The following is a 17,642-nucleotide window of genomic DNA, read 5'->3' on the forward strand; positions in this document are numbered from 1 at the left end:
TGGGCGATCTCGGCCGGGAAGGGGCCGCCAGGCCTCCGGGGAGGACGGCTGGACCCGGGCCGAGCGGTGTGAGGTCACCTGCGTGCGGGACCCCGCCGCGCTGCGCACCTTGGTGCAGAGGAAGGACGGGCAGGCGGGCCTCGGCTGTGGGAAGGGGAAGGAAAAGTGCAGGGAGAGCTTGAGCGGGAATCTGCAGCGTACTGGTAGCGGCTGTCCTTGCTTACCGCTTTCCTAGCAGCCAGACGTCCTGGAAACCCGGTCAGTTTGATCGGCATAGTACGCCTCCTCTCCTGCTTCCTTTCCCTCTCACACTTTTCTTTCCCCCATTGTTAACTCGCCGGTCTTGCTTGCAAGAGGAAATAATCTTCGTGATGACAGCAGGTTTGGTTAGGATGGTGTCCTACGAATATTTTGGATTCCTTTTTACAACTGTTCATTTTTAGGATTCCTCAATAAGCTTGATTTCTGTTTGTGTTTCCCTCACATGCCAGGGAGGAGTGAAACGTGTTGAGCTATAAAGCATAGTCGTTAATTGAGAGAGAGAGAGAGAGAGAGAGAGAGAGAGACCAATGGAGGCAGCTGTTATTTTGTAAAATCTAGGAACTTTTTTTTGTGGATCTAGTTTGCGCTGTCTATACTATATAGCTGGTTGAACGTGAGGGTACAACGAAACACTTATTAGGTTCCCAAAAGTGAAATAGTCCGCATGGGAAATTAGGTTATTTATTTCTGAGTCAGAATCACCTTGGAGTGATGATCATTGAACTGTTTGGTGTGCCTTCAAGTCAAAAGGATTAAAAGGAAGCTGGCAGAAAAGTTTATGACCAAATGGTGTTCTCAGATCTCTTAAGGCAATAAACAACTCTTAAGATTTAAGGATGCTTAACTCAAGGACATTTTGAAGTATTAGGTGCTGAAGCTGCCTATTTTGCATGTCTATATAATCGTGATTTACTGAAAATAAGTTATTAAAGAGGAAATAAGATGTGCATGTTCTTAATTGGCTTTGGGTTATCACTAGAGTGTCTAATGAATGCATATTGTGCACAAGGTCATTGGACTGTGGGGAACTCAAGACCTGTAATGAAAGAGACTTGTTCTGACCAGGCCCATGAGATAGTTGTGGGAATAAAGGACACACGGGAAACTGGTAACTCATGACGTTGCCTCTGGAATTCCTAGACAGTAGGTATGGAAATCGGGAAAAGGAGAAACCCATGTGTTTGAGGAAGGTTTTACAGGGAAGGTGAGGCTTGACTTGAGCCATGAATGGGTAAGCCTGGGAGGGGGGGAGGGGATGAAGAGGAAGAAGTGAAGAAAGGAGAAAGTGAGGACGGTCTGGGGTGGGGGTGGGGTGGGGCAGGGGAGAACCCAAAGTGCTCAAGGGTGATTCCAGGGCGTTCCTATCAGGGAAAAGTAGGAGATAAATTTGTACAAAAAAGGGAGGTGTAGTGTCAGATTGAGAAGTAACTTTGTCCCAGGAGCGCAAAGGATTAAACCAGTAGTAGCATTTACTTCAGGTGAAGCTGGAGCTAGCATTTAGAAAAATACATGGTAGCACTTTATTTGTTCTTGTCACTTTTGTGATTAACCTCCGCAGTGTGGATGGACAGTCCTCGTAGCTACCCAGGATCTGCCCCTCGAGACTCCCTCTTGCCTTTCTAGACTCTCCTCCCCTCATGTTCACTTGGGTGCCAGGCCTTGCTGATATACTGCCACTCTGTTTTTGCTTCTTTCCATTTCTACTGTCGTCACACTTATTTGGGGTCATTGATACCATTCTCTTGAGTTGTTGCAGACATTCCCCAACATTTTCTTTTCTTTCCTCCCATCTATGCTGTGTACTGCCATCACCTCCAGACATCTCACTTCCCCAGTCAAGACTTTGAATGGTTCCCTCCTGTCCGTTGAATTAGGCACAGACACGCCTGGCAAAGACACTCCGGGTGAACCAATTTCTTGTCATTCCCTTAGATTTTATTAAGTTTTCCAGGTCAGTAGAAGTATTTGCTCTTTGTGCTTTGCTGTTTGTGCTCCATATCTTTGCTTATGTTGCTTTTTCTATCTTAAATGACCCCCTTGAGTCTCTAATTGTTGGTTCTTACCCGTGTTTCAGGGCCATGTGATATGGAACTTCCTTTGTGAAACTTCTCTGTACTTTTCTTCCCATCTACATGGGACTTGTCTCTCCTTTAAACCATTGTAACGCTGGCGTCTGCCTCTTTGGCACAGTCGTCAACATAAGACTGCAACTTTTTCGAGACATAGACTATCTTCGTCATCTAGCATGGTATTTTGTACATAGTAGGTACTTGACAGGTGTGTTTTATATTGCACATAGCCTGGAACAGAGATGGATGCAAAGAAAGTAACTTATGTGAGAGAATTCCTTACTAAGAGATCTGACATATTGATCTGATGTATTGATCTGGATAACTTGGATTAGACTGCATATCAAAAGCCCATTAAGACTTAAGTGGCTTAATAGAACAAAAGTTGATTTTTCGTTCATGCACAGGGAACTCTGCTCCTCACAGTCACTCAGGGACCCAGACTGATGGAAACTCCATCTGAACATAGTGTTTTCCATGATCACTTCGATTGAGTGAAAGATGGTGGTTAAGGGGCACTGATTTTGTTTTTTTAAGTTTGTTTATTTTGAGAGAGAGAGCAATCAGGGGAGGGGCAGAGAGAGAGGATCCCAAGCAGGTTCTGTGCTGTCAGGGCAGAGCATGAAATGGGGCTCGATCTCACGAACTGTGAGCCAAAACCTAGTCAGATGCTTGGCTGACTGAGCCACCCAGGCACCCCAAGGGGCACTGATTTTTATTTTTATTTTTAAAGTTTACTTATTTATTTTGAGAGAAAGAGAGTGCAAGCAGGAGAAGGGCAGAGAGAGAGAGAGAGAGAGGGAGGGAGAATCCCAAGCAGGCTCTGTGCTGTCAGCGCAGAGCCAGACGCAGGGCTCAAACCCACAAACTGTGAGATCATGAGCTGAGCTGAAATCAAGAGTCGGACGCTTAGCCAGCTGGGCCACCCAGGCACCCCAAGGGGCACTGATTTTTGAAGTCTTGGTCCCAAATGGCATGTGTCACTTTTGGTCACATTTCATGGACTGAGGCAAGTCACGTGGCCACACCTGACTTTAAAGAAGAGCGGGAAATCGCAGTTAGCATGTGCCTGGGAAGCAAAGAGTTGGACATAATTGGTGGACGGCACGAAGGACCGCTACATCATTTATGACTATCACAGCCCCTAGAAGATTGGAAGTAGCAAAATCAGCTGGCCCGGTAGAGACCAGCACATTGACAGTAGCAAGAAATGGTCGCTTTAACTTGGCATGAGATGAAGGTGAATTGGGAAGCTGGAACTCCGTAACAGGCACTGTACCTGCCCACAGGCCAGGGCTGCTGGTACAGGGTATACCCTAACCACAGAGCAGTCATGCCTAAGGGCATCACAGTTTTACAGTGCCCTCAGTAATGAACACCTGAATGGTCCAAAAATAGTTAAGTTCTATTCAAGTTATTTAGCCAGAAAGGGTGAAGTAACTTGAGGTACATTATTGCTTGCTGAACTAAGAAGGACTCTTAGTTTCACGTTGGTTTAATTGGGTTTGCTTGAGGCCATCAAACTTGGGTATTTGGCGAGGGGATTTCACTTTTGGTAAAGAAGAGAAGCAGAGAGCGGTTGGAGCTGTGGTTCAGAAGACAGGATCTGGGTTGAAATCTTGTCTCTGCCACTAATTGTCTGACACTGAGCAAGCATCTTATTCTTGAGCCCGAGATTCCCCATCAGTAAAATGCGCAGGGTGTTCTCAGTGCATAGGGTGAATAAAAAGGGTTCGTTTATGGCAAGTGCTTTGCGCAGTACCTCGTTCAGAGGACGCGCCCCTGTTCAGGGACATCACCAGCAGCAGTAGCGGGATTTGAAAAACCTTTGAGAAAAGCCAGGAATGTAGGTAGAGGTGTTCCCCCAGATTTTCCTTCCTTTTTCCTTTCCTTGGATAGCATTCCTGTCACACCTTTCTTATTTTCATATGTGTCGTATTTTATATGACAAAGCTGTGTGCCTGTCTGTGTCCCCCATCCCACTCGACACCCTACTTGTGACCCAAGTATTTACTGAACAGGTGCTGTGTGCAAGGCTCTGTGCTGGGTCATGGCATTGTAAGTAAGAAAGGTGTGTCCCTGGCCTGAAGGGGCCTGTAGTCTGGTAGGACCGGAAGCCAGTGAACTCAGCAGTGAAAATACATTTGAGGGGCCTGTGGGATCTCCTAAAAGGGGACCTGCTGTCACACTGGAATATAAATCATGGTTTTCCGGAGACGTTCACACCAGCCCAAGTCTTGAAGAACGACTAGTTATAAGAAGGGTGGATGTGGGTTTGAAAGGCTTTCAGGCAGGAAATGTGTGTAATGCCCTAGAAACACGAGAATGTGGCTACATCCTGAGGACACTTGAGTGGCAGGAGGAAAGGGTATGTTTGTGGAGTGTGTGGAGGCTGCAGGAGGCGGCTTGCGAAGGCTGTGAGTTCAGGGGACAAAGCTTTTATCCTGCGCATGATTAGTAGCCACGGAGGGGTTCCAGGGTAGGAAATCAGCTCTGCCTTTTAGGAAGGTCCCTGTGTGTGGAGGGCGCAGAGGAGTGATTATCCCGTTTCCCTGACAGGGGAAGTGCTGAGGTGTGCAGCCACAGTTCTGAGCCTGCTACACGAGGGTTGTAAAATATTTATGTGTGGGGAGAGAGGAGAAGGAGGCGAGTGCGGGGAGGGTACCAGTTGGACTACTGCCATGATGCAAAGGCTGTGTCCGTGCCCTTCCTGGGCGGGAAGAGCGCCCTGGACGGGGGCCAGCAGACCAGGGTTTCAGTCATGGCTTCCGCAGTTTCTACAGTAGGACCCCGGGCCAGTTTCAGAACCCCTTGTGTCTTGGTTTCCAGATTTGTAAAATGGGGTAAAAAACAGCTACCTTGCAAGATTGCTGCCCTGGAGACTCGGGCAAAAAGATGTCAAAAGCCTGGTGCTATTAGATAACATAAGGGACCTTCTTCTAATAAAAATAATAATTTTAAGGGGCGCCTGGGCGGCTCAGTTGGTTAAGCTTCCGACTTCAACCTATGTCATGATCTCGCTGTTCCCGAGTTCGAGCCCTACATCGGGCTCTGTGCTGACAGCTCGGAGCTCGGAGCCTGGAGCCTGTTTCAGATTCTGTGTCTCCCTCTCTCTCTGCCCCTCTTTTACTCGTGCTCTCTCTCTTTCTCTCTCTCTCTCTTTCTCTCTTTCTCAAAATTAAATAAACATTTAAAAAATGATAATGATAATAATAGTTTTAAGACTTCTAAGCTTTAGCATATTACCTGGCTCATGGTAGGTGATGAAATCATTAGCCTTAAATCCCACCATCTAGAGATAACCACTGCCATCCCTGTGGTTCTATTTCTGCATTTTAAATGGTTGGTGATGCTGGTCTGTCTGGGAGTGTTAGGCATCAGGGGATTATTCTGAGATCAAGAAGGGAAGAGTTGATACAGATATCATACCAACTTAAACATTCTTTAAAGGCCAGCACATTATATATGGCTCTTCAGCTGCTGCCAGCCCTCACCCAGAAGTCACACATGCACATGTGCACATACTCTTGCTACTGGTGTTACTATATAATGTGCTCACTGCATGTGCAACAAAAAAGTGTGTATTTCTTCAGCCTGTTGTCATCATCGACGGCTTCCCCCCTGAAATTTTGCTCCTCCTCAGTCTTCTGAGCATGATTTTATTTTTCATTAAAAGCTTTTTTTAACATTTATTTATTTTTTTAATGTTTATTTTTGAGACAGAGAGAGACAGAGCGTGAACAGGGGAGGGGCAGAGAGAGAGGGAGACACAGAATCTGAAACAGGCTCCAGGCTCTGAGCTGTCAGCACAGAGCCCGACGCGGGGCTCGAACTCACGGACCATGAGATCATGACCAGAGCCGAGGTCGGACACTCAACCGACTGAGCCACCCAGGCGCCCCTGAACATGTTTTTAAAGATGATAATGGAACTTTAATTGGGTTTGTTCTGCATTAGGTTCCTCCCTGGTCATCCTGGCTGACAAGAGTTCCTCCCCTCTGAGCTCCTGTACCACTTAATTTATGTTATTCTGATTAAATGTCATCTCCTGCCTTGTCTTATCATTATTTGTCTATATATCAGTACATTTTCCCATTCCTTGATGTCAGTTTTTCTTACACAGTAATAGAAAGATGGCATGTTTATGTATTTTTAACATGACTTAAAAACCCACTGAAGCCTTTTGTTTGAAATATGTTGAACAGGTTAGAAAATTCTATGACTGGGGTGCCTGGCTGACTCGGTTGGTAGAGTATGCAACTCTTGATCTTGGGGTTGTAAGCTGGAGCCCCACATTGGGTGTAGAGATTACTTAAAAGTAAAATGTTTAAAAAAGAGAAAATTCTATTGCTAGATTTAAAAAAAAAAAGTTTGTTTATTTTGAGAGAGAGCACACATGTGTGCATGTGGGAGAGGGGTAGAGAGACTGGGAGAGAGAGAATCCCAAGCAGGCTCCTTGCTGTCAGTGCAGAGCCGGATGCTGGGCTTGATCTCACGAACTGAGATCATGACCTGAGCCAAAGTCAAGAGTCGGACGCTTAACTGATTGAGCAACTCAGGTGCCCCAAGTTTTTTTCTTAATTAATTAACTAATGTAATCTCTACATCCAGTGTAGGGCTCAAACTCATGACCCCGAGAGCAAGAGTTGTATGCTCTTCTGACTGAGCCAGCCAGGTACCCCACTAAGTTTTTTTTTTTTTTTTAATTGAAGTCTAGTTAACGCTTTATTACTAAATCTTTAAAACATATAAAAAATAAATTATACAGCAGTGATTCTTAGGGTTTTTAGTCTCAGGACCCCTTTATAAATTTAAAAATTATTGAAACCCCAAAGAACTTCTACTTCTGTGGGCTTTGTCTATTGATATTTAATGTACTAAAAATCACTGAGAAAACTTTAAATCCTAAGAATACAACCATACATTCCATTAGCTGTGAGGACAGTGATGTGACAACAGCTGTTATGTAGCCTTTGGATAATCTGCTAGACCCTTGTGAGAAAATGAGAGTGAATAAGGCAAATGGTGTGTTCGAAGTATTATAAAAGTAATTTTAAACTCATGGATCTGCTGAAAGGGCCTTGGGGACCCTCATGGGTACATGGACCACTTTGATGACTACTGACATATAAATGTGAGAGTTTTTATAAGTGACACTTTTATATCTTTTTGGCAACAAAGTAACATAAGGGTGGATATACTACCAAACATTGGTGTCCAAATGCGTTCAACACAGTATATTTTTTTAAAAAAGTAACTAGTTTCTAGCTTTGGTTAAGACAAGTCCTTTACCTTGAAAGGACAATTGTGTGTATTTTTGGAATATCTGCAAAGTACCATACTGCTAACAGACATTTGTCATGCCAGTCATGGTCAGCAAACTTGGAACACGAGTATTTTTGTAAAAGAAAAATACACAACTGCTCTTTTAGTTCTAGAAATCTTAATATGCTGTCTGTCAGACAATACTTAGAGAACTTCTTTGGGATGTAAGAGTTTCGTGGTTACTCACTGTCTCATTATCAAATTTGGTTATGATCCTATTTCAGAGATTCGATTCTTACGAGATTAGCGACATTAATGTCATTCTGTAATGCGTAAACTGCACTGCATCACAGAGCAGGTGAACAAATAATGATCCACTCTCCTCCATGCTGTGGGACTTTCATACTTCCTGAGGATTTTTCCTGAGCCTCGTGCCGCAAGACATTTGACATGGGGTTGTGTAAGTGTCGGTTGAAGTTAAATGTTAGAAATGTTTATAAGTAAAAGTTTTGTTTCTTTCCATACTTTGGTGAATCATTTTGAGTATGCTTTGAGATGCACATCCTGTCTGAAGGCAAAGGGCCTGAGGTATTGCAGTAGCCTCTTCTTGCTCTTGGCTTAGTCTTTTCCAGGCTGTGCTCCATATCACTATCCCAGTGATCTTTCCAAAATACAGATCTGACTGTATCATTTCTCTGCTTAATCCCCAAAGTGGTTTTCCATTGCCAATGGGATAAATTTCGGACTCTTTAGCATGGCATCTAAGGCCTCTCCTACCCTTTTACTGCCTCACCTTCTTTGCTGAAGCTTTTCCTATATGTCATTAATTTCCATCATCTTACAATGTTTGTACTCTAACTGCATGCACCACCCTGTTCTCTCTCGAGGGCAGACATCACACTGTGTTCCTACTGTTGTACTCAGGTGCCTAATAATGGCTTCTGCCTGGACGTATGTTATAATATACATTCTATACATTAAGCTAACATGTTGTCTGTAGATAAATGTTATATGTTCTATATGACGTATATAGTATTATATATATATATATATATGTATACACACACATATATATATAAAGCATGGCAGATAAACAATGTGGAACTACTATGTAGGCCTAAGACATTTAATGTCTCAAATAACAGGAGTGAAGAGAACAGTTAACTTGTATTTTCTTTCTTTCTTTCTTTCTTTCTTTCTTTCTTTCTTTCTTTCTTTCTTTTCTTTCTCTCTCTCTCTCTCTCTCTCTCTCTCCCCCTCCCTCTTTCTTCCTTGCTTCCTTCCTTCCTTTCTGTCTGTCTCTCTTTAGATCATGTGTGTATGTATGTAGTCTCCCTGCCCAGTGTGGGGCTTGAACTCATGACTCTCAGATCAAGAATTGGATGCTCTACTGACTGAGCCACCCAGGTCCCTTAAATGCTTTATTATTATTTTTTTAATTTAATGCTTATTTATTTTTGAGAGAGAGAGAGAGAGAGAGAGAGATTGTGAGTGGGGGATGGTCAGAGAGAGAGGGAGACACAGAATCTGAAGCAGGCTCCAGGCTCTGAGCTATCAGCACAGAACCCGACATGGGGCTTGAACTCACAAACAGTGAGATGAGACCTGAGCTGAAGTCGGATGCTTAACCAACGGAGCCACCCAGGTGGCCCTGTTTTATTTATTTTTTAACTTTATTTATTTATTTTTAGTACTTTCTCTACCCAACTTGGGGCTCAAACTCACAACCCTGAGGTCAAGAGTCGCATGCTCTACCCTCTGAGCCAGCCAGTGCCCCCATATTTTCTAATATTGTATTTTATGCTTAAAACAACAGAACACTATAATGATACCTATCACTAGGTCTTTTTTTATTTTTTCTTTTTTAATGTTTATTTTTGAAAGGGGGCCAGGGGACAGAGGATCAGAAGCAAGCTCTGCACTGACAGCAGGAAGCCCGACATGGGGCTTGAACTCACAAACTGTGAGATCGTGACCTGAGCCGAAGCCAGACAGGCAACTGCCTGAGGCACCCAGGTGCCCCTAAAGTCTTAATATGCCATATCGTATCAGAGTTTTGTTTTGTTTTGCTTAAAGAGATAGAACGTTACATTTCCAATAAATGCCTCATAAGTATTTTTCCCTAGTCTTTTTCCTCGTTCACCAGAGAAAACTATCTTGAATTTAAAGTTTTTAAAGCCCCATACGTGTTTTTATGCTTTTGCCACATGTTATATCCCACGTACTGTACATACCAGGGGTTGGCGAATGAACTTGCGGGTTTTATTGGAATACTGCCATGCCCATGTTTAAGTGTTGTTATTGACTGCTCTCATGCTATAGTTTTCTGGACACATTGCCGTCTCCCAGCCCCCTTCAGCCCCCGCCTGTTGATCTCAATTGGCTCAGACAAAGGAGGGTCATCTCCTCAAACTGATTGCGTTCAGCAATTTTTAAACTTCCACATAGAATTTACCTTTTCCAAATAAGACATCATGTCTACAACCTTGTCCTCCAAACACCATTAAAACAGTGTTAAGCAAAACCCCCTTAAAACCAAATCTTAACAGCTCCTATTCCAAAAGGGTTGTTTTTTGTTTGTTTGGTTTTTGAGTGAAAACAAAGATCTGAAAGTTTTGTTTCCTTGGGTAACCCCTCCCCAACCCCCCTTTTCCTCAGCTACTTCTGAAGGGAGTATCTGACCAGGGAGAAAACATTTTCTGTCTTCTGTTTTTATCATCTTGGTAGATATCTAATTTTCACTTAGTCACTGACCACCTGTGTTATAGGAGCCTGGGTCCAATCAGGGGAGAGAAACCCCATGGGACTTTGAGCAGTCAAGCTTTAAGAATTATTATTGTTGTTATTATTATTATTATTATTATTATTATTATTTTAAATGTTTATTTACTTTTGATCACACTCACAGAATGTGAGCAAGGGAGGGGCAGAGAGAGAGAGAGAGAGAGGGAGACACAGAATCTGAAGCAGGTTCCAGGCCTTGAGCTGTCAGCACAGAGCCCATGCGGGGCTTGAACCCATGAACTGTGAGATCATGACCTGAGCCGAAGTCGGACGCTTAACCAACTGAGCCACCCAGGTGCCCCCAAACTTCATGAATTGTTAACTATAACAGGGATTTGGAGTAACATGAAATCAACTAGTAAGTAAAAAAATAAGCACGTGGAAGGATGCTTAACATCATTTTTTTATTATTAAAACAATTTCTTAAAAATGTTTATTTACTTTTGGAGAGAGAGAGAGAGAGAGCACAAGTGGGGAAAGGGGCAGAGAGAGAGGGAGACACAGAATCCTAAGCAGGCTCCCTGCTCTGAGCTGTCCGCACGGAGCCTGGGCTCGAACTGACGGACCGCGATATTGTGACCTGAGCCGAAGTTGGAAGCTTAACCGACTGAGCTGCCCAGGTACCCCTCCTCAACATCATTAACTAATGGAATGCAAAGCAAAACCAGAATGAGACGCTTGCCCTCACCCCAGCTCTCTCTAATTATCCATTTTTGTATCTATACATCTGTTGTTCCATTTGTTTGGTTCACACCCACTAGGATGGCTGTAATCAAAAAGATAGATAAGAACTAGGGTTGGCACAGGTGTGGAGAAATCAGAACTCTCACAACCTTGCTGATGGGAACATACAAAGGTACAGCTGGCATTTCCTCAAACAGTTAAACATAGAGTCACCATATGTACCAGGTATATTTCACTCCTAGGTGTATACCCAAGTGCATTCATAAGTATATACCCAAGAGAAATTAAAACTTATGTCCATGTAGAAACTTGCACATCAGTGTTCCTAGCAGCATTATTCAGCCAAAAAGTGGAAACAACCCAACGTCTGTCAACTGATAAATGGATGAATAAAATGTGATGTGTTCGTATGATGGAATGTTATTTGGCAATAAAAAGAAATGAAATACTGATAACATGCTACAATATACATGAACCTTGAAAATGTTATGCTAAGTGAAAGGAGCCTGTCACAGAAGACCACATATTGTATTATTCCATATACAGTAAAACCTTGGTTTGCGAGCGTAATTTGTTCTGGAAACATGCTTGTAATCCATAGCATTTGTATATCAAAGCAAATTTCCCCATAAGAAATAATGGAGGGGCGCCTGGGTGGCTCAGTTGGTTAAATGTCCGACTTCAGCTCAGGTCATGATCTTGCGGTTTGTGGGTTCAAGCCCTGCATCAGGCTCTGTGCTGGCAGCTCAGAGCCTGGAGCCTGCTTCAGATTCTGTGTTTCCCTCTTTCTGCCTCTCTCGCTTTCAAAAATACATAAACATTTAAAAAATTAAAAAAAAAAAAAATAATGGAAACTCAGATGATTCGTTCCACAACCCAAAAATATTGATATAAAAATGATTACAATACTATAATATAATACAAAGTAATAAATAAAATACAAAATGTGAAGAAAAGTAAATTAACCTGCACTTACCTTTGGAAACCTTTGTGGCTCGTGGGAGGGAGACGAGAGGAGGGTTATCGTGTCAGACGACTTTCACTATCACTAACGGAATCACTGCTATCTCTTGGCTCAATGTAATCTTTTTCCTTTTGTGCAACTTTAGCAAGGAACCTTTCCAATGACACTTGCTTTTGCCTCCTTCTGAGGATGTTGCAGAAATGTGACATTGCATTATCATTAAACAGATTCATTGTTTGCCCCGCTACAGCCTTATTTGGGGGCTACAGCCTTATTTGGGTAGTGCTTTTCTGCAGAATTTCGTTTTGCACTGTTTCCCACATTTTACACATCTCCCTAACTTCATTTAAAGTGAGGGATTCCTCCACCTTTTTCTCCTCCTTCTCTGCAGATGAGATGCAGACATAGACTTCTTAGAAAATCTTACAGTTTCGGCCACTCGCATACCTTGTTCGTACTTCTTGATGATTTCCTTCTTAATTTCCACCGTAATCATCTCCTTCTTACCACTGTTCTTTTAAACTTTTTTCTGCATGGGGACCATTGTATATGCTCACATGGATGTTGACTACAGTACAGTATTAGTAAACCCTTGTCATCTACTGTATTTAATATAACTGGCAACAAGGCAGCAGAGGAAAGGGTCTATGTCTGCAAGCAGCCTGACCTAGAGTGAAGCAAAGCATTCCTAAGCTTACTCTTGTATGGAAAAGCAGAGGACTGTCTGTAGGTGCTTTGAAGTGACAAAATTATCCTAGTGCCAGGTGTGGGCACCTTCCAGTGTTCTGAAAAATCACTGATTTCTGCCAAACACTGCAGCCTGAGACGGAGCATCTGAGCATGGGAGACGATCACCCACAATCCTGCAACGTGCGCCAAGAGAGAAGAACCATTGACTCCATTGTGATCATGTGACATTCAGTGTTCTATGCTACTGGTGTTGCAAGACATCGCTCATTTATCAAGTTAAAATATATTAGAAATGTTTGCTCTTCTTGCGGAACACTCGCAGAACAAGTTACTCACAATCCAAGGTTTTACTGTGTATGAAATGTCTACAGACATTTGCCTATTCTGTGGAACAGAAAGTAGATTAGGGCTCAGAGAACGGGATGTTGGGCAGGGGGGTAACAGCTAAGAGGTGCTGGGTATTGTTTTGGGGTGATGGAAATCTTCTAAAATTGATTGTAGTAATGTTTGCCCAACTATGTAAAAATACTAAAAGCCATTGAAATGTATACTTTGGGTGAATTGTATGGTATGTGAATGATATCTCAATAAAGCTTTTCTTTTTTCTTTTTTTAATGTTTTATTTATTTTTGGGAGAGAGAGAGAGAGAGAGAGAGCGAGCAGGGGATGGACAGAGAGAGGGAGTCATAGAATCCAAAGCGGGCTCCAGGCTCTGAGCTGTCAGCACAGAGCCCTACACGGGGCTCGAACTCATGAACTGTGAGATCATGACCCCAGCTGAAGTCAGACACCTAACCGACTGAGCCACCTAGGCGCCCCTTCTTTTTTTTTTTTTTTAATTTTTTATGTTTATTTATTTTTGAGTGAGAAAGAGACAGAGCACGAGTGGGGAGGGGCAGAGAGAGAGGGAGACACAGAATCTGAAGCAGGCTCCAGGCTCCGAGCTGTTGGCACAGAGCTTGACACAGGGCTTGATTTCATGAACTGTGAGATCATGACCCGAGCCAAAGTTGGACGCTTAACCGACTGAACCACCCAGGTGCCCCTCGATGAAGCTTTTCAAAAGAAGTAAAGAGGACTCTAAAGAATATAGATGTAGCAGATATAAGGAGCAGCCCCCACCCCAGGGCTGAGAGAGAGTGCTCCATGAGGAGCCCCCCAGTCTCCCCCACGCCTGCTGCAGGCTAAGTTACAGACTTTGTGGACATGACCATGACTCACTGGGTTGCAGATGAGTTCCTGTGATGCCGCATGGTGGAATTAGTGGGAAACCAGCCTTCTGGGGTGTTGGGGGAAGCTGTTTGCACAGAGGGGTCTCATGAGAGGCACTGGTACAAAACTGCCCAGGAGGGGTGCTGAGGGCAGCTGTTGACTGCTGCTACTCATTGCTGATGGCTGGGCACTGGAAAAGCCAGGTGCGCTGTAGGAGCCTACCTAGAGGAACACACTGGCACCCAGAAGCAAAACTATTTTCCTCCTGCAGTAGCTCTTCAGCAACTTCTGACAAAGCTCCACGTCATGCGAGCTGGCAAAGAAAAATACTTAAAAGGGCCTGGGCTCATTTTCACAGAGCAAGCAAAAAGGGTGAATGTGGAACTGAAAGGCAATGAATCTGTAACCCACGCAGAAGTCACCGGGACCTCAGCATACCTCTAGCTTTTTAATTCCCATTGGAGGTCCCGAGGTAATCCTTGCCCTTAGGCTGTTGTGGTTTGGAGAAGCCAAAGACGCTGTATCTTTGGGCCAACTTGCCCTTAGCCCAGCTCTCTCTAATCCATTTTTACATCTTGTTTCCTCTTCTGTTTGCCCAGTTCTCTTTTTCAGATACCATTTACACTTATGCTGGATCTCCTGTGACTACTACTGCTGCATGTTTTTGTTTTGTTGTTTGGGTTTTAGTAATCCTCTTACACTTTTTATTCTTTTTCATTTTATCTTGCTCATTTTTTTATCCACCATGGCTGGCTTGCTTTCTTTCTTTCTTTCTTTCTTTCTACAGATTTTATTTTTTTTAAGTAAGCTCTACATCCCACATGGGGCTCCAACCCACAACCCCAAGACCAAGAGCTGCATGCTGTATGGACTGAGCCGGCCAGGTGCCCCACCGTTGCTCTCATGACTCTTACTGTCTTTTCAGCAGTGACCACTTTGTTCTCTTCCACTGAGGTTTTAATTTCCATAATGTTGTTAGTTTTCTTTGTTTACTCTTCCTGAATGCTAATTTTATTTTATTATTTTTTTTAATGTTGTCTTACTGTTTTTTCCCTGAGCGCTGCCTGTAGTCTCTGCTCTTAGTTATCTCTTGCTTTATAGCGCCATTTGGGAGTGGGTGGGGCTGGGGTAATCTTTGTTAATGATCTTCATCTGTTCTGTGACAACATTTTTTCCTGTCCTGTGGTCTTCATCTACTATGCTTCTCCCCACCTCCCGGTTCCTCTCTAACATTGTTGCAGCATTTTTGTTTAGATCCTATACTGATTTCTTTTTACTATTTTTATTTTCTTTTAAGAGGTTATGGCTAGTTCCTCTTTTTTTTTTTTTAAGTTTATTTATTTTTGAGAGAGAGAGAGAGAGAGAGAGAGAAAGCAAGTGGGGTAGGGGCAGAGAGAGCAGGGGACAGAGGATCCAAGGCCGGTTCCATGACGACAGCAGAGAACCCGATGTGGGGCTCGAACTCAAACCGTGAGATTATGACCTGAACCGAAGTCAGATGCGTAACTGACTGAGCCACCCAGGCGCCCTTTTATTATTGTTTTGATATATTCTAGGGCGTCTTCAAGTGGAAAAAGTTATGTGACTGAAGCCAGGTCAGGATTTGAATTCTGGCTTTGTCACTGACTGGCTCTGTGATCTCAAGGTAATTTAACCTTTCTGTGTCTCAGTTTTTTCTCTATACAATGGGAACAGTAACCTCACAGGATTGGTGAGAAGATTCAGTGAGTTAAGTTGTTCAAAACTCTTAGAACTGTAGCCAGTTCACGGTGTGTGCTGTATGAATATTAACAATATTAACCTACCCTACACACTTACTTGCACTTAGAAAATGCACAGCTTTTTTGCATAGAAGGATTTAACATATTGCATATTAATTACTTAAATCTGCCTAGTCATGCATAACATCTGAATAGGAGGTGTGCATTCAGCAAAAATGTTTTCAAAAAAATTGATGAGCTTTTCAGTAATTTTTTGGGAAGCTGGATAATAAATAGTACAGTATATAATAACTTCTAATTAGCTTGCCTTGAAAATATTCATAGGAGACATGCTCAGGAAATACTTTGGTTTTTGCTCTGCATGCTTTTGTCATACTTGAGTTTATATCCAATAGGGACTGATATTTGAAGGTCAGCAAAATTCTGACATTTTAGACTAAAAATTCTTGCTAGGTATAGTTCAGAAAATAACCATATTGTAGGATGTTTTAGAAATTATAGGAGTTTGATACAGTTTGTTTCAATGAGTTCATATTTTTTTTATTTTTTATTTTTTTTTTTTTTTCAACGTTTTTATTTATTTTTGGGACAGAGAGAGACAGAGCATGAACGGGGGAGGGGCAGAGAGAGAGGGAGACACAGAATCGGAAACAGGGTCCAGGCTCTGAGCCATCATCCCAGAGCCCGATGCGGGGCTCGAACTCACGGACCGCGAGATCGTGACCTGGCTGAAGTCGGACGCTTAACCGACTGCGCCACCCAGGCGCCCCAATGAGTTCATATTTTTAATATAATTTTATTTTCATGGCTAAATTAAAATAACCTAGCATTATATGCCTTTTGTACCTTTTTAAAATGTTTTTATTTATTTTGAGAGAAAGAGAGAGACAGAGTGTGAGCGGGGGAGGGGCAGAGAGAGAGGGAGACACAGGATCTGGAGTAGACTCCAGCCTCTGAGCTGTCAGCACAGGGCCTGATGCGGGGCTCGAACTCACAAACCATGAGATCATGACCTGAGCTGCAGTTGGACGCTCAACCAACTGAGCCACCCAGGTGCGCCCCTGTACCTTGTTTTGAGCACACTCTGACTAAATATTCAGTCAGTGAGCAGGTAGATTTTTGAGTCACTACCAAGGATACAATGGTGAACCAAACAGACACGTTCCCTGCCTGAATTAGCCAGAGTATGAATGTTAAATTATTGCTGTAAATGCTCATAAGAGGATAAGCAGCTGCTGTGGGAATTTAGAACAGGGAGACCTGAAGTGTGGAGACAGGTAAGGCTTTCTCTGTGGAATTAACCTTTACGTCTGAGTGGGAATTGGTGAGATGAAGCATAAGTGTCGGGACAGTGTCAGCCTGACCTTGGGAGAGAGCATGGGGAGTGGAAAACACTGAAAGACGGTCAGTGTTGCAGACTCATCGAGGTGAGGTGTAGGGGATGGCAGGAGACGTGGGAATCGGTGGGCAGGGACCAGATGATGCAGAACCTTATGTGGCTTGTGAAGGAATCTGGGACCTTACCCTAAGGACAGTGGGACATTTGCAAAGTCTAAGCTTGGGAATGAGATAAATTCACATTGGTTGCTCTGTGGGGAATGAGTCGGCGAAGACCAAGAATGGGTAATGGAGGCTTACCAGGGGGCTGTAGTAGGAGTCCAAGCCAAAGATTGTAGCGACTTGAAATAGGATGGTGGTAGTGAAGGTGGAGGGGTGGATGGATGCAAGAAGGATTTCACAGGTGAAACTCATAGGACTCAGTGATTGATTATGTGTGGAGTGGGAATGGGAAGAAGGGTGGTGTCAAGGATGATTTCCAGGTTTCTGACAGAAGCACCTGTGAAGATGTCGCCTTTCACCTGAGATAGTGAACAGAGGAGAAGGAGGAAATGTGGGGCATCTGTGAAACACCTAGATGATGCTGTAGAGCAGGACGTTGCGTGGATGTGGAACTCAGAAGCAGTTACCTAGAAGGTAAAGTTCGGGATGGTCAGCATAATGATGGCAAATTAAATCATAGATGTGGAACGAAATTGCCTTGGGGATATCTGCAGAATGAAAATGTTAAGACGGCCTCACGTAGTACCCCAAGCTCCTCTCCTCTTTCAAAATTGCTATGCCTATATATGATTTGCATACAAATCATAGCTTCAGGATATATTATGTTTTGGAATGTGTACAGCTTATATCGTGTCTTAAGTTGGTGCACAT

The 17,642-nt window shown here is 43.3% G+C and overlaps 1 protein-coding gene across 1 annotated transcript in view; it reads left to right on the forward strand.

Annotated features, from left to right (window-relative positions):
* Positions 1-17,642, forward strand: part of ST3GAL3 (ST3 beta-galactoside alpha-2,3-sialyltransferase 3) — a 201,240-nt gene that overhangs the window by 303 nt on the left and 183,295 nt on the right.

The sequence above is a fragment of the Lynx canadensis genome, chromosome C1, assembly GCF_007474595.2.
Source record: "Lynx canadensis isolate LIC74 chromosome C1, mLynCan4.pri.v2, whole genome shotgun sequence".
In the NCBI taxonomy this organism is placed as follows: Eukaryota; Metazoa; Chordata; class Mammalia; order Carnivora; family Felidae; genus Lynx; species Lynx canadensis.